Raw genomic sequence first — 26,901 nt, forward strand, 5'->3', positions numbered from 1 at the left:
GAGGCTACTTAGGAATCTGAAGCTGAGGTCAAGAAAATCTACCCTTTGATCCTTGAGGAATATGAGAAGGTATGAATTTCGAGGATGAAATTTTCTTTAAGGGGGGTAGATTGTAATGACCCAGGAATTTTTGTGCTAATCTTTCCTTAAGTAGTTGCTTTTGGGGTAATTAGCGCTATACTCGATTGCTTGTGAAATCTGCATCAATCACTTTAAATTGTATCTGCATGACTCAAAACTTGTAGATTAGTTAGCGCTATGTTACTCTGAAATCTGAGATCCATCGCTAAATCCAGTTGTTCTGGGGAATTTTTGGAAGTTTTGGATTGGACCTGGACCGCACGTTGAAAGTCCGATAATGATGATCTTAGGCTGTTGCGGTCACCATGTTGGGCTTGACCATCACTTTGAAAATCAAGTCCATGTGATGTTCTGGGTCGATTTGTTTGAGTTCGGAGTGAAGAGTGTGAGAACGGTTGGAAAGTAAATGTGATTTTATGAAATCTGAGTCATGTCGCTTGGGCGGCAATTTTAAGCAATCTGACCAATGGATTCTGACCCAATTTCACCCTCTGATCAGGGAAGGTGGCCCACGCATATCCTTGTGCTTGTGGACCTGATCGAGATTCAGTGACCGTTGAATTGAGTGTGGTCCGTCACGGCTGATCTGAAGAGCCGGTCGGTACGAAAACTCAGCCTGACCTAGATCCATAGTCAGTGATCTTAAGTCCGACCTTTCGTGATAATAGGCCCACCAGAAGTGCTTCGTTGGATCGTGAGAGGCTGGTTTTGGTTATACCCTAAGTATACCTTGGCCCTGGGGTTATTTTTATCAATTTTAGGCCTATTTATAGACCTTGAAACCCTAGCGCTCTTTTCCATACGAATTTTCTCTAACCCTAGCTTGGAAAGAGAGAGGAAAAGAGAGAAAGTGAGAGAGAAGTTGGTGAATCATCTTAGATTCTTTCCTGTTCTTCACATCTTTGAACCTTCACTTTGAATTGTTATTCTGACGATTCTGAGTTCATCTTTGGGTAAGTTAACCTAACCCTAATCTATGTTAGAGCTTAGAATAGTCTTGGTGTTGTTGTATCTCATTTCTATCCTTGCTTTAGGGTATTCTATCGCCGTTGACGAAGACAACTGGTCTGAAATCAGTTTGGTGTTCTTTTCTGGCTTAAGGTGCAGACTTTAAGTGTATAGGTTATGGTTTTCAAGGATTTCAATGCCAGTTAATGATTTATTCTTGTTATGGATGAAATTTCACATGCCAAATGTTATGTTTGCTTTGCGTTCCTGATATGCATGTGATATATTGAGATTTGTGTATTCTATGTGTATGTATAAAGTACCGTATGCGTATAAAATATGAACATGTGATTGCCATGATTATTTATCATGTATGTATGCTAGATGTATGTATGATAACTCCTTGGTAAAAGGAATTGTCCAAATGCTTGTATTTCAACATATGTCATATTGTTGTACTATGTATTCTAAGTGTTTGTAGAAATGTCTGAATGATCTAAAGTGTAATGTTTCAACCTAGTATGGGCGTTGAGAAGCGATTCTCTACTCTCCCACTAGTGTGTATGATTTCCTTCTTGCAAGTTACATTCCTTGTTATTTAAATTCAAGTCTTACTTATGCTTACATTCATGTTAAGTTGATATTTCTTCAAGTGCTTGCGTATCACATGATTTGAGTTGTTGTTCCTTTACTGTTCTACATTTAATATGAATATCTGTTGTAGGGTAATGTGTTTGGGACTATGAATAGTCCAGGAAATCGGTAATCTACCTTAAGGTTGTGGCTGAGATCGGTATCGCCACAAAGAACGTGATTAGACGAACCCGAGTCGTATTAGAGTTGTCGGCGGTGGTTTAGCCACGCGGAGTGTTTGCGCACTCTATGTTGTTTAACCCAACGTGTGCTCGTGCTAGTCGAGTTCGTCAAGTAACCCGATTGTCCGATGTATGTTCACCATGTATTGGACGCTACTGTTTGAATTTAGGGTACTGAACTTACCAATGAAATCCTATTAACCATGGTACCTTGATCCGCTAAGACTCATGAGCCGGACATGGTGGTATGGGACACCGTGGTCGATCTATCGGCCTACGCTAGGGTGACGAGCCTCCCCGTAGTGATCAGTGAGCAACTAAACTCATGAGCCGATTATGGTGGTATGGGCACTATATTCGTGCTGTCGGCCTACATTGATTGGTGACGAGCCCTTTATAGTGACCTCGAGCATGCCTGGATACCGCATTGAGGTGACGAGCCTTAGTGTAGTAACGAAGGTATGATAGGCGTGCATTGATTGGTGACGAGCCCTTTGCAACGATCTGAAATTATATGATCGTATGAGATACCTAGGATTGACGACCCTAGAATGGATCACTATTTGGATGGTGATATGAGGAAGGTATCTTAGCTTCCCAATCCTGGTGTATGAAAAGGACTAATAACAACTTGGTAATCATGTTCATGCACCGCATTTGCATGCGCTTTGTAGATGTGGCGCACTTTGAGGTGGTGTCATGCGTAATGTAAGATGAAGACGCTGAGGGTGTACGCGTGAGGGCACACATCATTTTGCATACATCCTTGCATTAACAAGAGTACTTAGGACTTATTTAATTGTTCTGCTTTATCATTACTGCTTGATTGAACTGATAACATGTTTACCTGTGCTTTATTGTTCCACTGAGTTGATCACTCACTCCCACGTTCTGCGGCAGTGTTAAACACCCACCAGACTCTGTCTTAGGTTCTGATGTTGCAGATGTTGAGGCGACTTCTGAGGCAGAGCGGGAGATGGATGATGATGAGGCTGCTTTCTCTTATATACAGTTTTCAGACGGGTTCTAGCGAGCCTTGTTCTGATGCGCGGGATTCTAGGATTATTTTTGGAAATTAAATGATGTAACTTAATACTTGTAATTTTGATACCAACACTTACATTACGACCTGGTTTGTATATGTACTTCAGGGATTCACACTTATACACATGTATTTCTATTAGTCTTCCGCTTGCTTTCTTCACTTATCCCTAAATTATATCTGTATTTTGGCTTAATCTAGTCCATGTTTTATGCACTAATACAGACAAGATACATCCATCATTAAATATGTTGTATAAGTAATGTTTTGGAACTCGGGAGCTGAGTTATGCTCGCCCCCCGAATTTCAGGGCGTTACAATTTCACATGCTAAATGTTATGTTTATTTTGCGTTCCTGATATGCATGTGTTATTTTGAGATTTTTGTATTCTATGTGTATGTATACAGTACCGTATACGTATAAAATATGAACATGTGATTGCCGTGATTATTTGTCGTATACTTATGCTAACTGTATGTGCAACAACTCCTTGGTAAACGGAATTGTCCAATTGTGTGTATTTCAACATACGTCATGTATGTTGTATTATGTATTCTAAGTGTTTGTAGAAATGTCTGAATGATCTAAAGTGTGATATATCAATCTAGTATGGGCGTTGAGAAGCGATTCTCAACTCTCCCACTAGTGTGTATGATTTCCTTCATGCAAGTTACATTCCTAGTTGTTTAATTTCAAGTATTACTTATGTGAGAATCCATGTTAAGTTGATATTCTTTAAATGCTCATGTACCATATGATTTGAGTTGTTGTTCCATTACTATTCTAAATTGCTGATATCAATATCTATTATAGCGGAATGTGCTTGGGACTATGAATAGTCTAGGAAATCGGTAACCGGCCTTAAGTTCGTGGCTGAGGTTGCTTTCGCCACGTAGGACGTGATTAGACGAACCCGAGTCGTATTAAAGTTGTCGGCAGTAGTTTGGCCATGCGGAGTGTTTGCGCACTCTATGTCATTCAACCCAACGTGCGCTCGTGCTAGTCGAGTTCATCAAGTAACCCAATTGTCCGATGTATGTTCACCATGTATGGACGCTATTGTTTGAATCTAGGGTACCGAACTTACCAACGAAATCCTGTTAACCATGGTTCCTTGATCCGCTAAGACTCATGATCTGGACATGGTGGTATGGGACACCGTGGTTGAGCTGTCGGCCTACGCTGGGGTGACGAGCCTCCCCATAGTGACCAGTGAGCAACTAAACTCATGAGCCGATTATGGTGGTATGAGATACTATATTCGTGCTGTCAGCCTACATTGATTGGTGACGAGCCCTTTGTAGGGACCTCGAGCATGCCTGGATACCGCATTGAGGTGACGAACCTTATTATGGTGACAAAGGTATGATGGCGTGCATTGATTGGTGACGAGCCCTTTGCAACGACCTCAAACCATATGATCGTATGAGATGCCTAGGACCGACGACCCTAGAATGGATCACTGTTTGGATGGTGATATGAGGAAGGTACCTTAGTTTCCCAATCTTGCTGTATGAAAAGGACTAATAACAACTTGGTAATCATGTTCATGCACCGCATTTGTATGTGCTTTGTAGACGTGGCACACTTTGAGGCAATGTCATGCGTAATGTAAGATGAAGATGCTGAGGGTGTACGCGTGAGGGCACGCATCATTCTGCATACATCTTTGCATTAACAAGAGTACTCAGGACATGTTTGGCTGTTCTACTTTATCATTACTGCTTGATTGAACTGAAAACATGTTAACCTTTGCTTTATTGTTCCACTGAGTTGATCACTCACTCCCATGTTCTGGGGCGGTGTTAAACACCCACCAGACTCTGTCTTAGTTTCTGATGTTGCAGATGTTGATGCAACCTTTGAGGCAGTGCCGGAGATCGAGGATGATAAGGCTGCTTTCTCTTTTATGCAGTTTTCAGATGGGTTCTAGTGAGCCTTGTTCTGATGCGCGGGATGCTGGGATTTCTTTTGGGAATTAAATGATGTAATTTGATACTTATAATTTTGATAGCAACACTTGTCAGTACGACCTGGTATGTATATGTATTTCAGGGATTTGCACATGTACATATATATTTCTATAAGTCTTCCACTTGCATTCTTCACTTATCCCTGGATTATATTTGCTATTTAGCTTAATCTATTCCATGTTTTATGCACTAATACAGACAACATACATCCATCATTAAATATGTTGCATAAGTGATGTTTTGGAACTCGGGAGCTGAGTTATGCTCGACCCCCGAATTTCAGGGCGTTACAGAAACAATAGGCTGATAGAATATACTCAGTCTAGGTAGTCCCTACCAATATGAAATTATTTAACAAATTTTCAATAACTGCCATATTGTTCGGGATTATCCACCATGTATTCATCTGGAGTTTGTGCAACAAACCAAACTCATTACTCCGGTCGTTCTTGGACGTCTTCTAAACATAGGCATGACTCGAATTCCAGTCACTAAGCGAAATTTGAGTGGATTAGGAATGTGGGGGGAAATCACGCATGCACTATGCCATGGTGCTACAATCCCTATGAATGATGAAAATGTACTTCATGTTAAATATCTTGGAACTATGTTCAAAATCTTCCACAGTATCTTCAGTTCTAATGTCTATCCATGTGACACAAAAGAAACTGGACTAAACCCCGTTGTGCTCAATGTCCTCTATGACGTATATCAAGAGGTTCCTGTGTGCCTACTAACCCTTATACTAGAGCAATTGATTAGGATAGTCAAAGGGAATCATCTTGATACATTCCCATTTTCGTCCCTCATATGCAATCTAGCACATTGGGTGGGTCTACTACTGATGTACGATAAAGTACACCCAGAGGTATGGTTCGACCAGGATGCAGTTCAACAGGTGTACATCTCCACTTATTCTCATTTGGATAGTCCTCCTGTGGGAGCAAACAGCTAGCAGCAGAATACGCCAACGCCATGGGGATCTAATTGGATGCCACTCCACAGTCCCGAGTCAGTCACAAATTGCCGACATCATGTACTTGAATGCCATCCACTGAACGAACAAGCCAGGATTAACGAGCGTCTCTACTACTGCGAAATGTGTCTAATTGGGATCGAGGATAAGGTTGATGCACTCCAGCATGCTAAACAACAAATCATCAATCTGTTGATGGACTGAGCAACTCGTGCACTCTAGTGATGTGGAAGAAGTCAGAGTGAAGGTGTCCATGGTTGGATCATTTTTTTTAGGACAAAATGATTTTTGTCTGTGGATTAAATTGTTTTTTTATTGATCTTCCTCTAAATGAGGAAAATACCTTGGTTTTGCTTTGCCCATGGATGGGCTGTATAAATTTTTTTAGACAGATTGATAGTCTTAATGCTTAAACTACTGCCATGCTAGGGCAGTTTCTTTTGGATATTTGATGGCTGAATGTTACTATATATCTTTGATGCTTATTCTCTGCCAAGTCTATCTGCTCACATTATTCACTGATCATCTGTTTGAATCTCATTTCTACTTTTCCATGGAATGCATGGTATAAATGTTGATTACTTTTCTAATCATTACTGTATGTCCATAGAAGTTGTGAGCTAATTTGTGATTTCTAGTTTGATAAAGTGATGTTGCTATCTATTTTTGCGAAATCACAGCTCTCCTTTAACCATGATTCTCCCATGTTTTTATGATTCAACTTCAGTCACCTGATATTAAAATATATATCTTACCCTTTGCCAATGACTGACAAAAGGGGGGAGAACAAATCCCACCATGAGGGACATTGTTTGTATCTATGTATGTATGGTGGTATAGGTGATAGGGGGAGCAGCTGCAAAGAAGACAGGGGGAGCAGCTACTTAAGAAATTATGTGAACTATGTAGTATCTTTGTAAAATTGTGTAAAGGTTCATGTACACACAATTTAGGATGTTGTTTTAGGTGGTTTTAGGTGTTTTGTCATGTAATTGACAAAGGGGGAGGTTGAAAGTGCCCTGGTTTGTCAATTAGCGTGGGTGTTGAGTCAGCAAGTCAAGTGAGCCCCATAGGAAGATCATTTAAAGCATCTGTCTCAACTAGATGTGTGCTCCAAACTCGTCAAAGGTAAACTTAGCCTCACATCTCATGTCCCAAAATACACAGGTATATAAAACCCTTAAAAGTGGATAGAACAACATAGGGTTTAATGTATGAAAACTATTTTGGAAAACCAGGAAAATCTCTAGGTTTTTAGCTTTTGTTGATATATCGAGATCCCTCAATGTGATCGGACACCTATTATCAATGTCCTCAAAATGCACTCAATATCAGCGAATTGAGGACCTCTTGTGTCTAGCAACCAACTTGATCTCTAGACAAATTTATCGATGAATCGATGGAAGAATCGATATCATTGACATTCGAATTCTGAGATCATCAAGACGGCTCAATATAATCAAATTTTGGTTATTTTGTGTCCAGCAAGCTGTTAAGGCAAATCATATATTTTTCGATGACTTGAAGAGAGCCTCGATATCCTTGGAACTCAAACTCCGATGATATCGATGGATCTTCGATGTTATCGAATTCGGATTAAACTAGTCCAGAAAGCTTTTAGGTAATTCCTCTTTAAATGTTCGAGGTATTAAGACTCCCTCAATAATATCGATATTCAAATATAGATCATATCTAAAGTAAGATGATATCATCGAATTCAAAAAATAGTATGTCTAGTGAGCTTATAGGAAAATCTTCTATAAAAGATTAATGAATTGAACTAGGTATCGATATCATCGACATTTGAAATCTGATGACATCCGAATTGAACTAGGTATTTAAATATCGAAGCCTGTTGTCTCATATTTAGCCTACTCTTATATTTTCATTGTCGAGAAATCGAACCATGGTTTGATGAAATCGGAGTTCGAGATTCGATGACATCGAAGCATGTTTGATATGAATGAGCTATGTATAAGAGATTCAGTTGTGATTGTCAGTAGAGTTCATATCATCAATCTGTCCCTCAATGTCTTCGAAAGTATACAGTCGATGATATCGAAGATGGCTTGATGATATCGAACTCTGTCAAAAAATTGACTGTTTTATTATCGTTGGATCTCTTTGTCTATTTAAGGAGAGCATGCTATTGGTTGTTTGTAACGCCCTGAAATTCGGGGGTCAAGTATAACTCAGCTCCCGAGTTCCAAAACATCACTTATGCAACATAATTAATGAGAGATGTATGTTGACTGTATTAGTGCATAAAACATGGAATAAATTAAGCCAAAACACAGATATGATTCAGGGACAAGTGAATAAAGCAAGCGGAAGACTTATAGGAAAATATGTGTACAAGTGTAAATCCCTGAACTACATATACAAGCCAGATCGTAGGAAAGTGTTATGTAACAAAATTCGAGTATAAATTACATCGTTTCAGTTCCAAAAATATAATCCCAGAGATCCCGCGCAATAGACCGAGGCTCGCTAGAACACGTCTGAAAACTGCATATAGGAGAAGGCAGCCTCATCGTCATCCAGCTCCCGCTTTGCCTCAGACGTCGCATCCACATCTGCAACATCAGAGCCTAAGACAGAGTCTGGTGGGTGTGTAACACCGCCCCAGAAACGTGGGAGTGAGTGATCAACTCAGTGGAACAATAAGGCACTGGTTAACATGTTATCAGTTTAATCAAACAGTAATGATAAAGCAGAACAATTAAATAAATCCTAAGTACTCTTGTTAATGCAAAGATGTATGTAATATGATGCGTGCCCTCACGCGTACACCCTCAGCGTCTTCATCTTACGTTACGCATGACATCGCCTCAAAGTGCGCCACATCTACAAAGCACATGCAAATGCGGTGCATGGATATGATTACCAAGTTGTTATTAGTCCATTTCACACAACAGGATTGGGAAGCTAAGATACCTTCCTCATATCGCCATCCAAACAGTGATCCATACTAGGGTCGTCAATCCTAGACATCTCATACGATCATATAGTTGAGGTCGTAGCAAAGGGCTCGTCACCAATCAATGCACGCCTTTCATGCCCTTACTACCACAGATCGGCTCGTCACCTCCTTGCGGTATCCAGGTATGCTCGAGGTCACTACAAAGGGCTCGTCACCAATCAATGTAGGCCGACAGCACGAATATGGTGTCCCATACCACCATAATCAGCTCACGAGTTTAGTTGCTCACTGGTCACTACGGGGAGGCTCGTCACCCCAGCGTAGCCCGACAGCTCGACCACGGTGTCCCATACCACCATGTCCGGCTCATGAGTCTTAGCGGATCAGGTACCATGGTTATTAGGATTTCACTGGTAAGTTCGGTACCCTAGATTCAAGCAGTAGCGTCCATACATGGTTAACATACAGCGGACAATTGGGTTACTTGATGAACTTGACTAGCACAAGCGCACGTCGAATTCAGCGACATGGAGTGCGCAAACACTCCGCGTGGCCAAACCACTGCCGACAACTCTAATACGACTCGGGTTCGTCTAATACGTCCTACGTGGCGAAAGCAATCTCAACCACGAATATAGGGTCAATTACCGATTTCCTGGACTAAGGCATAGTCCCAAACACCTTACACGACTACAGATATTCATATGGAATGTAAAACAGTAATGGAACAATAACTCAAATCATGGTACATCATCACTTGAAGAAATAACAACTTAACATACATGTAAGCATAGGTAATGCTTGAATTTAAATAACTTGGAATGTAACTGCATAAAGGAAAACATGCGCATCCATAGGAGTATTGAGAATCACTTCTCAACGCCCACATTTAGTGTAATCAGTTACACTTAGATCATTCATGCATTTCTACCAACACTTAGCATACATGGAACAACATACATGGCGTATGTTGGAATACATGCACTTAGACAATTCCTTTTACCAAGGAGTCGTCATACATGCATCTAGCATACATACATGCCAAATAATCATGGCAAACACAAGTGCGTATTTTATACGTATACGGTACTTTATAAATACACTTAGAATACACAAATCTCAATATAGCACATGCATATCAGGAAAGCAATGTAAACACAACATTTGGCATGTGAAATCTCATCCATAACAAGAATAAATCACTAACTGGGATTGAAAGCCTTGAAAACCATAACCTATACACTTAAAGTCCGCACCTTAAGCAAAGAATGAACCACCGAACTGATTTAGATGAGTTGTCTTCGTCAACGGCGCTAGAATACCCTAAAATAAGGATAGAAATGAGATACAACAACACCAAGTCTAATCTAAGCTCTAACACAGGTTAGGGTTAGGTTAACTTACCCCAAAAGAACTCAGAATCGTCGGGAGAACGATTCAAAGTGAAGGTTCAAAGATGAAGATGAACAAGGAGGAATCCAAGGTGATTCACCAACTTATCTCTCTCACTTTCTCTCTCTTTTCCACTCTCTTTCCAAGCTAGGGTTAGAGAAAATCGTATGGAAAAGAGGGCTAGGGTTTAAGGACTATAAATAGGCCTATTTTTGATGAAAGTAACCCCAGGGTCAAGGTATACTTAGGTTATAACCAAAGTAAGCCTTCCTCGATCCAATGAAGCACTTCTGTTGGGCCTATAACCACGAAAGGTCGGACTTAAGCTCCTTGACCATGGATCTAGGTCAAGCTGAGTTTTCATACCGACCGGCTCTTCAGATCAGCCGTGGCGGACCACACTCAATTCAACGGTCACGGAAACTCAATCAGGTCCATAAGCATTAGGATATGCCTGGGCCAACTATCCTGATTAGAGGGTGAAATTGGGTCAGAATCCAACGGTCAGATAGCTTAAAATCGTCGCGCAAGCGACACGACTCAGATTTCAATAAAAGCTTAATAAATTCCAACCGTTCTCACACTCTTCACTCCGAGCTCAAGAAAATCGACCCAGAACATCACATGGACTTGATTTTCGACAACTCGGTGACCGCAACAGCCTAAGATCATCGCCATCGGACTTTCGACGCGCGGTCCAGGTCCGATCCAGATCTTCCAAAAAATTTCCAGAACAACTGGATTTAGCGATGGATCCCAGATTTCAGAGTAACGTAGCGCTCACTAATCTACACGTTTAGAGCCATGCAGATATAATTTAAAGTGATTGATGCGGATTCCACAAGCAATCGAGTAAAGCTCTAATTACCCTAAAACAACTACTTAAGGAAAGATTAGCATAGAAAATTCCAAGGCCGTTACAATCTACCCCCCTTAAAGAAAATTTCGTCCTCGAAATTCATACCTTTATATAATCCTCGAGGATCAGAGGGTAGGTCTTCCTGACCTCAGCTTCAGATTCCCAAGTAGCCTCTTCCACACCATGATGCGTCCATAGCACCTTCACAAGAGGGATAACCTTGCTACGCAACACCTGCTCCTTCCTGTCGAGAATACGCGTCGGTCGCAGTACATAAGTGGCATCCTCACTCAACTGCACTTGCTCCCAACTGATAATATGCGAAGGATCAGGAATGTACTTCTTCAGCATAGAAACATGAAATACGTTATGCACGCCCGCAAGAGGTGTGGGCAAAGCAAGGCGGTAAGCTACCGCTCCCACTCGATCCAGAACTTGAAATGGACCAATAAATCTCGGCGTCAGCTTCCCCTTCTTACCGAACCGCAGAACTCCTTTCATAGGAGAGACCTTCAGAAAAACATGGTCTCCCACTACAAACTCAAGCGGTCGACGCCTCGTATCCGCATAACTCTTCTGCCTACTCTGCGCTGTCAAAAGTCGACGTCGAATGATGTCAACCTTCTCAGAAGTCACCTGCACCAACTCTGGGCCAAGCAAACTACGCTCACCAATTTCTGCCCAACAATGTGGTGCTCTGCACGGGCGACCATACAACGCCTCATAGGGAGCCATACCGATACTCGCCTGGAAACTATTATTATACGCGAACTCTGCACACTGAAGACAATCATCCCAACTGTCTTTGAAATCCAAAACACAAGCTCGCAACATATCCTCCAGGACTTGATTCACGCGCTCCGTCTGCCCATCTGTTTGCGGATGAAACGCGGTGCTGAACTTCAGTTTCACACCCATTGCCTCCTGGATACGAGTCCAGAAGATAGATGTAAAACGCGTGTCCTTATCAGACACAATCTCCATGGGAACTCCATGCAGACGTACTATCTCCTTGATATACAACCTAGCCAACTCGTCTGCAGAGTAAGTGACTCTGATCGGTAAGAAATGCGCCGACTTCATTAATCGATCGAAGATCACCCAAATAGAGTCAAATCCCTTTCTCGTCCTCGGCAACCTAGAAATAAAATCCATAGAGATGAAATCCCACTTCCATTCAGCTATGGGCATGGGCTGCAACAACCCAGGAGGTCGGCGATGCTCTGCCTTGACCTGCTGGCACGTGAGACAACGAGAAACAAATTCAGCAATCTGGACCTTCATATTGTCCCACCAATAAGACCTCTTCATATCCTGATACATCTTCGTGCTACCTGGATGCATCACAAGTTTAGAACTATGGGCTAACTCGAGAACCTCACGTCTCAAGTCAAGGATGTCAGGAACACATAACCGGCCACGAAAACGTAGGCCCCCATCAGAACTAATACTCCAGTCAGAATTCTCATCTGTACCAACCCACTGCCTCATCTTCACCAAAAGCTCATCATCTGCCTGAGCTGCAACGATCCTCTCGTCGATAACGGGCTGTACACGAATGTGTGCGATAACGTCATACGGCTCAACCACCGTAAGCTTCTGCTCAAAATCGCGCACGAACTCCAACATATCCCACTCTGCTATCATCAGCGGAGCCGCAAACTCAATAGCCTTCTTGCGACTCAATGCATCTGCCACAAGGTTCGCCTTGCCAGGATGGTAAGAAACATCGAACTTGAAGTCCTTCAATGTTTCTATCCACCTGCGCTGCCTCATATTCAAATCACGCTGCGTAAAAATATACTTAAGGCTCTTGTGGTCGCAAAAGAGCTCGAACTCCTCACCATAGAGGTAATGTCTCCCAAGCTTTAATGCGAAGATGACAACTGTCAATTCCAGGTCGTGCGTAGGGTAATTCTCTTCGTGTTTCCTTAACTGACGCGAAGCATAAGCAATCACCCTGTCCTTCTGCATAAGGACACAACCCAGAACAACGCGAGAGGCGTCAGTATATATAATATACTTAACCCCTTGCTCTGGAAATACTAGCACAGGGGCGGACGTCAACTTGTCCTTCAGCTCCTGAAAAGCTAACTCCGCCTGCTCACTCCAAGCAAACTTCAAATCCTTCCGTGTCAGCTGCGACAACGGTCTGGCAATCTTCGAGAAGTCCTGAATAAAGCGTCGATAATAGCCTGCAAGACCCAGAAAACTCCTCACCTCAGTAACAGAACCAGGCTGCTTCCAGTCCTGCATTGCAGCTACCTTGGCAAGGTCGACGGCTATTCCTTCCTTGGACACCACATGTCCCAGGAACTTGACTTCCTCTTTCCAGAAATCACACTTCTTGAACTGTGCGAAAAGCTGATGCTTCCTAAGAGTACCCAAAACCACTCTTAAGTCCTCCTCGTGCTCTGCCCGGCTCACCGAATAAATCAAAATGTCATCAATAATGACAATGACAAATCGAAACAGGAATGGCCGAAACACCCTGTTCATCAGATCCATGAACACGGCCAGTGCGTTCGTCAGACCGAACAACATCACAAGGAACTCATAATGACCGAAGCTGGTCCTAAAAGCGGTCTTCTGCACGTCTCCATCCTTGACGCGCAACTGATGATACCCTGACTACAGATCAACCTTCGAAAAGTACCGTGCCCCCTTCAACTGATCAAACAGATCATCAATCCTGGGCAAAGGGTACTTATTCTTCACAGTTACCAGATTCAACCTGCGATAATCAATACACAATCGCAAGGAACCATCCTTCTTCTTCACAAACAAAACAGGTGCTCCCCAAGGAGACACACTGGGCCGAATAAAACCCAATTCTAGCAAACCATCTATCTGCTTCCTCAACTCCTCCATTTCACTTGGAGGCATACGATAGGTGGGTAAAGAAATGGGCGCCACACCAGGCATAAGATCGATAGCAAAATCAATCTCATGCTGAGGAGGTAATCCAGGAATCGACTCAAACACATCTTCAAACTCCTGAACTACCGGCGTACTAACCAACGCCAATTCGGCCGAACTCTCCAACAGAGAAGAATAAAAATCAATACGAAGAGGGTAACTGACCTGAACTGGGAAAGTAACAATCTCGCCCTCAGGTCCATGGATCGTCACTGATCTCGCTTCACAATCAATCTCAGCTCGCATCCTCGTGAGCCAATCCATACCCATAATAACATCGTAGTGATAAAGCGGTGCGACTAGCAAATCAACACGAATCGATCCACTTCCCAGATCGACTAAACAATCCATACAACGCTTGCCCAAAGCAGAGGACATCCCCGTAGCGGTAGTAAGCGTCACTCCTTGCATAGGAACAGATCTCAAACCCAAACGCCTAACTGCCGCATAAGAAATAAGAGAAGTAGTGGACCCTGTATCCACTAACACAGAAACGGGAATACCTTCAATATGCGCTGTCACCTCAAAGGACATCGGCACCAAGTCAGACATAGGCGCTTCAGCTGAAAGCACATGAACACGAGCCTGCTGCTGACGATTCGGCTGAGGAACCATGGGCCGCTGAGGTGGCCTGAAACCAGGAACTGCAGGTCTGAAGGATGGATGAGCTGGCGCTGATCGAAGAGGAGGAGGAGAAATAACCTTAGGCATCGGACGGCTAACCCTCTGCGGTGGAGTAAAACCACCTGCTCGCATACGGGAAAAGCAGAAACGGTCCAAGTGCCTCACCTTCCCATAATAAGAACATCTAAGATCAGCTCTCATCTGCTGAGCAGGCGGCGCTGAACGCCTCGGAGGAGAATCAACTCGCGGCCTCTTGCCGAGGAAAGGTGCACCCTGAAAGTCCGGTCGCGGCCTAGGAACCATCGGTGCTCGCATGCGGGACGCTCTATCTTTGTCCTGCTCTGCTCGCAAGGACATGCTCACCAGCTCCGCATAAGAAGAAATGCTAGCACAGTAAATCTTCGATCGGATCTCAGGTCTCAATCCCTCAGAAAAACGCCGCATCCTCATCGGTTGATCACCCAGGATCAAAGGAACATACCACCCCAACTCAGTAAACCGGTTCTCATACTCTGTAACCGACAACCCTCCCTGGCGGAGGCGAAGGAACTCACTCTCCTTCTCATGTCGGTACGTCACCGGGAAATACTTCTCGTGGAAGCGCGCCTCAAACGCCTGCCACGACCACACGAAGTCCTCCTCGACAGTGCGAAGCACAATGTCCCACCACAAACTGGCCTCCTTCTCAAACATGAAGGTGGCAAGCTCAACTTGCTCGACCTCAGAGCAGTGCAACGGTCTCAGCATCTTAGAGATGCGGTCAATCCAATACTCGGCCTCCTCGGGTCTATGAGAACCCGCAAAAGTAAGAGGTCGCAAGCGCTGGAATCGCTCAAATGTGCCGCTGGCACTAGCACTGACACTGGCACTCCCAGATGGAGGCATAGGTGAAACAGGTGGAGTCGCCCCCACAGACTGAGCAAAGATGCCAGCCATGGAAGAGAGGAACTCCTGCTGCTGCTGCTGGTGCTGCTACTGCTGAATCTACTGCTGCTGCATCAACAACATCATCTGCTCAAACCTATCAACAGTGGAGTAGATGAAGGTGCACGGCTCGGCCTAGGAACAGAGGGTGTGACTGGAGGAGCCATAGGTGTCGACCCAACACCGGCACAAGATGGACCCACCTGCGGATCTGAATGACTATCGCTCAAGGGAGGAACCCCAGCAAGCGACTCAATCAGAGAGAGACGGGCCGAAGTCTTCGAACCCTTAGGAGGCATCCCTACATTAAATCAGAGGATGCAACCTGTCAGATTCTAAGTCACATAATCCATCCACACAACAACACAGCACAGCACAACTCCAAAAACAAACAACATGCATTCCGTTAATCAAAATTGTCGCAATACAAGTAGTGCAGCAATACATGAATCACGACTAGGAAAGCATGAAAACAACAACATTTAACACTTCAACAACCACAGCAACTACAATAACCACAAACAACTACCACAACTACAACACTTCAACTACAAGTCAACAACGGCTACACACAGAAAGAAAACACAAACAAAGCAAAGACGGCCACGACGATGCTACTCGTCGGAATCAGGAGATGGAGGCGGAGCACCCTTATCCTGCAAGCAACACAGGATAGACTTCAAGGTCCAAGACATCTTCCTAAGCTTATGCTTAACAAAGCTACGAAGATTCACCATATCCTGGCGTAAAGCAGCTTGCCCTTCTTCAAGCCGTGTAAGACGGGCATCTCTGGCAATCTGCTCTGCACCCTACTCCGGCACCACAGGAGGAGAGCTATCGATCGAATCCTGTGCCTCAATCTCTTCCTCGTCTTACTCTGCTTCTTCCTCAGACTCCGCACCACCTTCAGCATAACTCTCATTATCACCGCTCTCAAACTCAGCCTCACCCTCTGAGGCAAGCCGACCAGAACCAACCTCCATCAGCTTAAGAGTCCTCAAATTGATATAACGAACAGGAATCGGCTTCTCAGCTCCAAGCCTATAGCCAAACTCATGTGCGATCTTGCAAATGAGGCGGCCAAAGGGAAGAGACTCGGTCCTTCTACTCGAACGAGCGATGAGAATAATCTGGCGCAGGACATACGTCGGCACACACAACTTCGCTTCCTGCCTCACCTGATATAGAAAATCCACCATCAGGCGCGTACACTCGCTGCGGTTGCTCCACCTTGGATATACATTGAATGTAAAGATGTGGTGAAGTAAACGGAAGTTGTTCGTCATGAAAGAAGCTAGAAGACTCCTATTCGGCTGCCATTCAACCAGACGACCACACAAGGATCGGGTGCGATGATCCCACTCGCGCACACTGTCCACATTCTTCTCGCTAGCATGCACTTCACCAAGTGGCACTCTCAGGAGTCGGGATATCAAAGCAACATTGACAATACCAACCCGATCGCTACCACAAGGAATCTTGAACTGTAGAGGATCCAGCAAAGGCTCTAGAATGTTGGCATAAAAGGCCCGAACAGTGCTAGCATTCGCGCGATACTCGCCTTCGAATAAGGGACCCCAACCAGCCCCTTCTAGGCGCTCCAACAAGAAAAACTCACCAAAGAGCCGCGGATCAACATGAGCCTCAAAAAGGACTCTACGCCCTTCATAGACTCCATGCGACAATTCCGCTAACAGAGTCCTACTGACGGGAGCTCGAGGATCGAGGTCTCGCTTCGTCTAGAACTCGCGAGTGGTGGACGTGCTAGCGGTGGCACCTCTCGGCCTCCGTGCACGGGTTGGGCGGCTCGGCCTGGCTTCATCCACGGGCGCTCTCTTCTTCCCCATCAAGGAAAGAAGGGAAGAAATGGAAAAGATGGCCATCACAATCTCAAAGAGGGCCATGAGAAATGAGAGAAAGAGAGAAATAGGAAGATGGTGAAGCTTCCACACAACTATTAGCCAAAAAGGGAATGAAAGGGCTCAAATGGGAAGGTAAGAAAGAGAAATCAGCAATGGGAGGGAGGATTTGAAAATGGGGTGATGGGTTTGCACGAAAATGGGAGGAAGATGAAGATTTGGGAGAGATTTGAGAGAGTTTGGAGAGGTTTTTGAAGAAAGGGAGAGCTTGGGGGTGGGTTTTGTGAAGGAAATAGGTTAAAGAAAAAGATATAAAGGCAAAACCATGGAGGGGTGGGCCACACAAGGCCTATGGACGATCGGCCCGCGTCGGCCCGGCCCGCCTGGCCCGCTGACCGGCGATCCATCGCCAGTCTCTGGACAGTCCGGCGATGCCTCACCGATTTGGCGAGTCCCTCCTGGTCCCCCTTGGTCCAAAACATGTGGTCCCCCCTGGGTCCCACAGAAAATGCCCCGATTGGCCCCTTGCGTAGTTTGACGCCTATCGGGTCATTTTGATAGAAATCTGATCCAAATAACGATTTCTGAAAGGTTTAAAGATGAAAAAAGGGAAGACAGACCGTCTACACTCATTAATAGAGGGTCTAGGAAAGGTTTCGGGTCGCTGTGTGTGATCAGGTAAGAGTACAGACTCGATCTCGGCGAAGGTTTTCAGGAAACTTTCGCCGATAGAAACTACGGAGCACAAACACAAAGCGATGATAGACCCGCACCCAATTACACTAAAGTGGCGACAACGTGCAGTGTGTGACCATAACCAAGGTCCGGTTTAATCCAGATCATGCTCTGATACCAACTTGTAACGCCCTGAAATTCGGGGGTCGAGCATAACTCAGCTCCCGAGTTCCAAAACATCACTTATGCAACATAATTAATGAGAGATGTATGTTGACTGTATTAGTGCATAAAACATGGAATAGATTAAGCCAAAACACAGATATGATTCAGGGACAAGTGAATAAAGCAAGCGGAAGACTTATAGGAAAATATGTGTACAAGTGTAAATCCCTGAACTACATATACAAGCCAGATCATAGGAAAGTGTTATGTAACAAAATTCGAGTATAAATTACATCGTTTCAGTTCCAAAAATATAATCCCAGAGATCCCGCACAACAGACCGAGGCTCACTAAAACACGTCTAAAAACTGCATATAGGAGAAGGCAGCCTCGTCGTCATCCAGCTCCCGCTCTGCCTCAGACGTCGCATCCACATCTGCAACATCAGAGCCTAAGACAGAGTCTGGTGGGTGTGTAACACCGCCCCAGAAACGTGGGAGTGAGTGATCAACTCAGTGGAACAATAAGGCACTGGTTAACATGTTATCAGTTCAATCAAATAGTAATGATAAAGCAGAACAATTAAATAAATCCTAAGTACTCTTGTTAATGCAAAGATGTATGTAATATGATGCGTGCCCTCACGCGTACACCCTCAGCGTCTTCATCTTACGTTACGCATGACATCGCCTCAAAGTGCGCCACATCTACAAAGCACATGCAAATGCGGTGCATGGATATGATTACCAAGTTGTTATTAGTCCATTTCACATAACAGGATTGGGAAGCTAAGATACCTTCCTCATATCGCCATCCAAACAGTGATCCATACTAGGGTCGTCAATCCTAGACATCTCATACGATCATATAGTTGAGGTCGTAGCAAAGGGCTCGTCACCAATCAATGCACGCCTTTCATGCCCTTACTACCACAGATCGGTTCGTCACCTCCTTGCGGTATCCAGGTATGCTCGAGGTCACTACAAAGGGCTCGTCACCAATCAATGTAGGCCGACAGCACGAATATGGTGTCCCATACCACCATAATCAGCTCACGAGTTTAGTTGCTCACTGGTCACTACGGGGAGGCTCGTCACCCCAGCGTAGGCCGACAGCTCGACCACGGTGTCTCATACCACCATGTCCGGCTCATGAGTTTTATCGGATCAGGTACCATGGTTATTAGGATTTCACAGGTAAGTTCGGTACCCTAGATTCAAGCAATAGTGTCCATACATGGTTAACATACAGCGGACAATTGGGTTACTTGACGAACTTGACTAGCACAAGCGCACGTCGAATTGAGCGACATGGAGTGCGCAAACACTCCACGTGGCCAAACCACTGCCGACAACTCTAATACGACTCGGGTTCGTCTAATACGTCCTACGTAGCGAAAGCAATCTCAACCACGAATATAGGGTCAATTACCGATTTCCTGGACTAAGGCATAGTCCCAAACACCTTACGCGACTACAGATATTCATATGGAATGTAAAACAGTAATGGAACAATAACTCAAATCATGGTACATCATCACTTGAAGAAATAACAACTTAACATACATGTAAGCATAGGTAATGCTTGAATTTAAATAACTTGGAATGTAACTGCATAAAGGAAAACATGCGCATCCATAGGAGTATTGAGAATCACTTCTCAATGCCCACATTTAGTGTAATCAGTTACACTTAGATCATTCATGCATTTCTACCAACACTTAGCATACATGGAACAACATACATGGCCTATGTTGGAATACATGCACTTAGACAATTCCTTTTACCAAGGAGTCGTCATACATGCATCTAGCATACATACATGCCAAATAATCATGGCAAACACAAGTGCGTATTTTATACGTATACGGTACTTTATAAATACACTTAGAATGCACAAATCTCAATATAGCACATGCATATCAGGAAAGCAATGTAAACACAACATTTGGCATGTGAAATCTCATCCATAACAAGAATAAATCACTAACTGGGATTGAAAGCCTTGAAAACCATAACCTATACACTTAAAGTCCGCACCTTAAGCAAAGAATGAACCACCGAACTGATTTAGACGAGTTGTCTTCGTCAACGGCGCTAGAATACCCTAAAATAAGGATAGAAATGAGATACAACAACACCAAGTCTAATCTAAGCTCTAACACAGGTTAGGATTAGGTTAACTTACCCCAAAAGAACTCAGAATCGTCGAGAGAACGATTCAAAGTGAAGGTTCAAAGATGAAGATGAACAAGGAGGAATCCAAGGTGATTCACCAACTTATCTCTCTCACTTTCTCTCTCTTTTCCACTCTCTTTCCAAGCTAGGGTTAGAGAAAATCGTATGGAAAAGAGGGCTAGGGTTTAAGGACTATAAATAGGCCTATTTTTGATGAAAATAACCCCAGGGTCAAGGTATACTTAGGTTATAACCAAAGTAAGCCTTCCTCGATCCAACGAAGCACTTCTGGTGGGCCTATAACCACGAAAGGTCGGACTTAAGCTCCTTGACCATGGATCTAGGTCAAGCTGAGTTTTCATACCGACCGGCTCTTCAGATCAGCCGTGGCGGACCACACTCAATTCAATGGTCACGGAAACTCGATCAGGTCCACAAGCACTAGGATATGCCTGGGCCAACTATCCTGATCAGAGGGTGAAATTGGGTCAGAATCCAACGGTCAGATAGCTTAAAATCGTCGCGCAAGCGACACGACTCAGATTTTAATAAAAGTTTAATAAATTCCAACCGTTCTCACACTCTTCACTCCGAGCTCAAGCAAATCGACCCAGAACATCACGTGGACTTGATTTTCGAGGAGATGGTCAAGCCCAACTCGGTGACCGCAACAGCCTAAGATCATCACCATCGGACTTTCGACGCGCGGTCCAGGTCCGATTCAGATATTCCAAAAAATCTCCAGAACAACTGGATTTAGCGATGGATCCCAGATTTCAGAGTAACATAGCGCTCACTAATCTACACGTTTAGAGCCATGCAGATATAATTTAAAGTGATTGATGCGGATTCCACAAGCAATCGAGTAAAGCGCTAATTACCCCAAAACAACTACTTAAGGAAAGATTAGCACAGAAAATTCCAAGGCCGTTACATTGTTGTATTGAGAAAATTAGAGAGAGCTTTGAGAGAGTAACTACATATCATCTACCGAAAGCCCTTTTTCTCATCAGAGTTCATCTTTCAATCCACCTTCATCATTGATATTCAATAGAGTGGATTGAGGAATGAACTTTTGCATTCAAGGATCTTCCAGCTACCACATTAATGGAAAATTATTGAGCTGGGATCCCTTGAATGCCTAAAACCTTGGAATCTCTCCAGTGCTTTAACAGATAATATTTATTAGAGTTGATTCCAAGATAACCTCGACCCAACCCATCACCTTTATCGGTACATCTTCAAGTGTTACGGATCAAGGGAGCTGAAGATTCTTTATCATCAAAGGAGGAGATCTTCATCAATGCGCTTAATGGGGCTCATCTACTTATCTATAAGTCATTAGAGTCTAGAGACCCTACTGATATTTCCTTTGTGTTGGATTGGGTCAAAGGTGATTCTCACCCCTTTCAAGTCCTCATAGGAGGCCTCTGATGGGAGAGTACGTGTGGGTGTTGTGTGCTGATCCTTGCTCTTGTAGAGCATAAACTTAGGTCCTTAGTGTAGGTCCTTGGCTTATGTGGCCTAAAACTTAAGTATTGTGTGTTGACTTTTGCTCTTGTGTAAAGCATAAACTCTAGGTTCATTATGTGAATCAGTGGAGTGTGTGGCCTAAAACCCTAGGTTTCTTGTGTGGATCCTTTGTTCGTGTGTAGAGCATAAAACTTGGGTGTTGTGTGTTGACCCTTGTTCCTGTGTGGGGCATAAACTTATGTCTGGTGGAGACATGTCTAGGTTCCTTATGTAGGTCCTAGAGTCGACCTTGTATAGGTTGTGAAGGTTAGAAGTGAACCTTATTTAAAACCTCCTCTAGTGAGATTCAATACACTCGAGGGTTGAGTGCGTCCACCGGAAGTGGAGTAGGCATGTAGCCGAACTACTATAAATGACTGTGTTTGGGATTGATATTTTCTCCTTACTATTTATGTTTACTTTAAATGTTCTCATAAAGCATGTTAACATAATTATTTAGAGCTGATAAGAATCACATCCCACGTACACACACAGTCGCATCGTTCATTCATCATAGACTAAGATTGCATACTGTTTAAAAACTGAATAGTCTTATGATTGGATCCTTTATTCGGCTTAGAAGCCATTAGAGTTAAATTAGGGTCATCTTGATAAGTGTTTGTTAAATCAGGATTATGATGATGGGATTTTAAATCATCATAAACTTTTTATAAAGTCTTATTCACTCCCCTCTAGGACACTTTTACCTATTCCCACTTCTACTAAATCGGTCATTACCGCAATTTCAAAACCTTACTACATAATTGAGTAGATTTTTGTTGCTTTCTTAGTTTAGGATTAGAATTTATTTCTTTCATAGGATTAGGGTATTTTTCTTTCGATTTGTCTTGTCTTTGTGTTAACCCATCTTCACACTGAGATCGTTAGAATATCATAGATTCTACTTCTTCAAGTATTATCTTTCCATCACTTCTCCTTTCTTTTCATTTTCTCATATGCATTGCATGCTTATCTTTTACATTGAGGACAATGTAGATTTTCTGTTAGGGGGTGTGGATTAGGTAAACTAATCAGTATTTTCTTAGTTTTGAGTAAATAACTGTGGAAATTATCAAAATTTTAAGATAAAACCTGTTTGGAAATTGATAATTTGTGGATTAAGAATGCTTTGAGTATAATGATAAGATAGAAATTGAATTTTGAATTGTTGGAGTTTGATAAACTAAGTAGCCTATCACTTACAGTTCTTGCACTAAATTGATTAAGAAGAAGTTTGAATATCATGTTAATCTAAGTCACAAGACACGTTCAAGCTACTTTCTGTGAATAATGCTAGAATTTCTGATGGTTAGTGTGTAAATCATTGATAGACATTGAGAATTGAGTCTCGAGAATTTTATCCACTTTAAAAGATGAAAAGAATCAGTTAAAAGACAACAGATCGACAAAAAGGTCATGTATAGTGAAAAGACTGGAAAAGAATGAAAAAATTTTTTAAAAAAAATTTGAAAAGAATCTAAAAAAAAATGAATAATAAAAAAAAGGACCGTTGATATAAAATATAAAACTGGAAAAAGAAGGAGAAGGGGATAAGTTTGGAATCAACACTTAAGTTTTTAACCACTCTTGATATAATGAACATGGCTAGCGTAATGAAATGATAGTATCCTCATGGGAAGTAATTTGATTTTCATAGAGCATATTAAAAACATGTTATAGGAACTTATACTCTGAAGAAATTGATAAAGAACTGATTTAATTGACTGCTTATATGATTCGGCTCTAGGTTTTCAAAGTCCCACTTTCCCATCTTAACTTTACTCATTCATACTCAATTTACAAAAGATTGTTTTCTGAAAAGGGTTTGAACATTGAGAATTGAGGTTCACTTCACGCATGTTTTGCTTGGTACTAGCAAAATGCTAGTTGAGGAGTGTGTTAAGTGTCAAATATTACATATTTTCCCCTATTTATATTTTGGTTTGATGAACATGATAAGGCTTAATGGTATATTTTATACATGTTTGTGTTACAAGGTGAATCTGAGAGCTTGAATTGAAAAGAATGTTAAAAGCAAGGAATTGATGCCCAAGAATCACCAAGGCAAAAGATGGATCTTAGGAAACAAAGAATGTAGAATTCACATGCCAAAGATCCAATAAAACCAAGTACAAACAATGAAGAAAGGACTTGAAAGAATGTAAAATCTGCAGTAGAAAACAGGACATTTCGGTCCGACCTGAGCCAACTTCGGTCCAACCGAAATCGTAGAAAACTATCCAGCAAGAAATCAGGATAATTTGGTTCGACCTGAACAAACTTCGGTCTAACCAAAGTACTTCGGTTGGAGTCAGTATGACCTAAATTTGATAGATTTTTTTCACAAGAATTTTTAGTAGCAACTTCAGTCCAACCGAAGTCAACTTTAGTCTGATCGAAATTGCGTAAAATTGTCCTGCGAGAAAGTGTTATTTTAAATCTTAATTTAGTCTGACCGAACCCAACTTCGGTTCGACTAATCTGTTGAGGCATAAAAAATGATGAAGAAAGGATTGAAGCAAAAGAAGATTGAGAGATAGAAAGAAAGTTGGAAGAGAAGAAGAATGAAGTAGCTTAAGGGTGGTCTGCACGGGTCCGCACAACCGATGTCCATTGTGCGGGACCGCGTAATTGAAATATTAGTTGCGTGGGTTTACATAACGAAATACAGAACTGGTTCTTTGTAAAAAGATCTAAAGCATTGAAAGGTGGGTCCCATGGCACCAAAATCAAGGTCCCATACGTGCGAGGGCCTATAAATACCCCCTCCCCTCCTTCATTTGGATGGATTAAAGATTTTGGAGAGGAAGCAGAGCAAGGAGGGTGACTAAAGGTGAGAGAGGAGGTCCGGTGGTTTGCGCGGACCTGCACAAACCATATCGGTTACGCGGGTCTGCACAACCAGACTACCCTGCAATCTGTGAAGCTAAGGGGCCAACATGCTGCTGAAATGGCTAAAGCCTCCAGATTTCTTTTGTTCAAAGCTTTAAGAGGAAGAAACCAGCAGAAGAGATATTCGAGTCATATTCCTCTTAAAAAGATGATCAAATCATGAGTCGAAATGTTGCCAGATTTAATATCCGACTTGGATATTTGAACTTTGTCAATTTATACATTCTAAATAATCTATCCTAGAATCAAGGGATATTTTAGGATGGAAATGAACTCAGTGCTAATAAAATATGATAATTGTCTTTCATACTCTTTCTTTATTATGTTTAAATAAGATAATTTCCTAAATCAAATGCATTTGTTTCTATTTTGAAACAAAATGGCGACTCTGCTGGGGACTCTTTATTTTATTTAACAATAACATTGAGATGGCTAAGGACCTTCATCATAGTTTGGCGTCTTTCTGATGCTAGAATGGCGACTCTCAATGGGACCATCCTCCCCTTCATCTCTAAGATAGATTATTTGATTCTTCAAACACTAATTATAGTTATGTTTCATGTTTGAAGGTTTCTGAATCTAACTTCAAATTACAACTAATGGGAACTTTTGTAAGAAAAGTGAGCTTTCATTTCATTCCGACCGGGTTCCTGATAGAATGTGCGCCGAACCAAACCCTGGAGTGCATGACTCGATTTCCTACAAGCGAAAACAACCTGACTCGAGTGACAGTTGGGGTCGTATCTGCCTCTCCTCAACCACTGGAAGGCAATAAGGGCTAGACTATTGTAATGTCCCGTAAGACGAGACCGCAGAATGTAAGAAGCCCTATAATGAATCTGCCTTCATTAAGAGTTAGAGGGCCAATAACGCGTAATGCAGCCAGAAAGAATCCTGAACTCGCTCCTCCTGTGATATATCCTGAGCGAGTAGTTCCACAGTTAGTATCGCGTGACTTTCTGGCTTTAGTCGCCCCAAGGGTCAGATGGACGAAGAATAGAAAGCTAAGACAATATTAACAGGCTCACCAATGACCGTATCGCCCCAATCGATCAATAGCACCAGAAGCATACAGAAGTCATATGAAACTCCATCATCTTCTCTTTCATAAGTCCTATTACGTCAACATATTCCCACCCCATTCCAACTACTACTTCATCGAAGAGTTGAGAAGTTACAGTGCATATGGCCAAGACAAATCAAGACGATATGCTAACTACAGAAGATCGTGTGAATGCGATGGCAAAAGCACAAAGGGCACTAATGGAAGAGTGCAGAAACCTTAGGGAGGCTTTAACGACTCTTGCGCATAATGTAGACCATATAACAGCTCCACCAATGATGGGCATAATGAATGGATAAGAAAACCAACCTAAAGGTCTCAACCACATGGGGGGGGGGGATCACGAGGGTCTGTTCCAGCTGCGAGACGTAATACAAGACGAGGTGAGGCAAGTCGTCGAAGAAGCTGTCAGAATAGAAAGAGAGCACGAAAATACTGGCTGTTTCAGGTACCGAACACCGTATCTAAGGGAGGTAGAAGATATCCCCTTTCCAGCCAAGTTCAAGCATCCAGATTTTCAAAAGTTTAATGTGGAAGGATCGCCAAAAGAACACTTAATGCACTTCATTACTAGCATGGGGAATTTTTCTACAATACCGCAGTATTGCTTACAATTATTCAGGTCATCACTGACCCACAAAGCATTCCGATGGTATTCCAGCTTGGCTCCAGGGTCGATACGTACATGGGAACAAATGCAGGATGCCTTTATGTTAAACTTCTTCTCTTCAAAGCGTGATGTTAGTATTACAGAATTGGCTTCTGTGTGATAAAGAGATGGAGAACCAGTAGAAAATTTTATCGACAGATGGAAGACATTGGGAGCCTTGTGTAGACAGCTGCCGGAAGAAAAGAGAACTAGTCAAAATGTGTCTGAATTCTATGGGGACAGGAATTGTGTTTGGACTCACCAGTGCTGACATCAGAACTTTCCGTGACCGGGCCACTAAGGCTCATACTTTGGAATTGATGACTCGTAAGATGTCAGCATTTTACCATGAAACAACTAGGAGAGTACCTAGCAGGATGGCTATAAATACCGTCGACCATAACACGAGAAGCAAAGATACAAGGGACTCAA

The sequence above is a fragment of the Magnolia sinica genome, chromosome 6 (genome assembly GCF_029962835.1).
Source record: "Magnolia sinica isolate HGM2019 chromosome 6, MsV1, whole genome shotgun sequence".
Classification (NCBI taxonomy): Eukaryota; Viridiplantae; Streptophyta; class Magnoliopsida; order Magnoliales; family Magnoliaceae; genus Magnolia; species Magnolia sinica.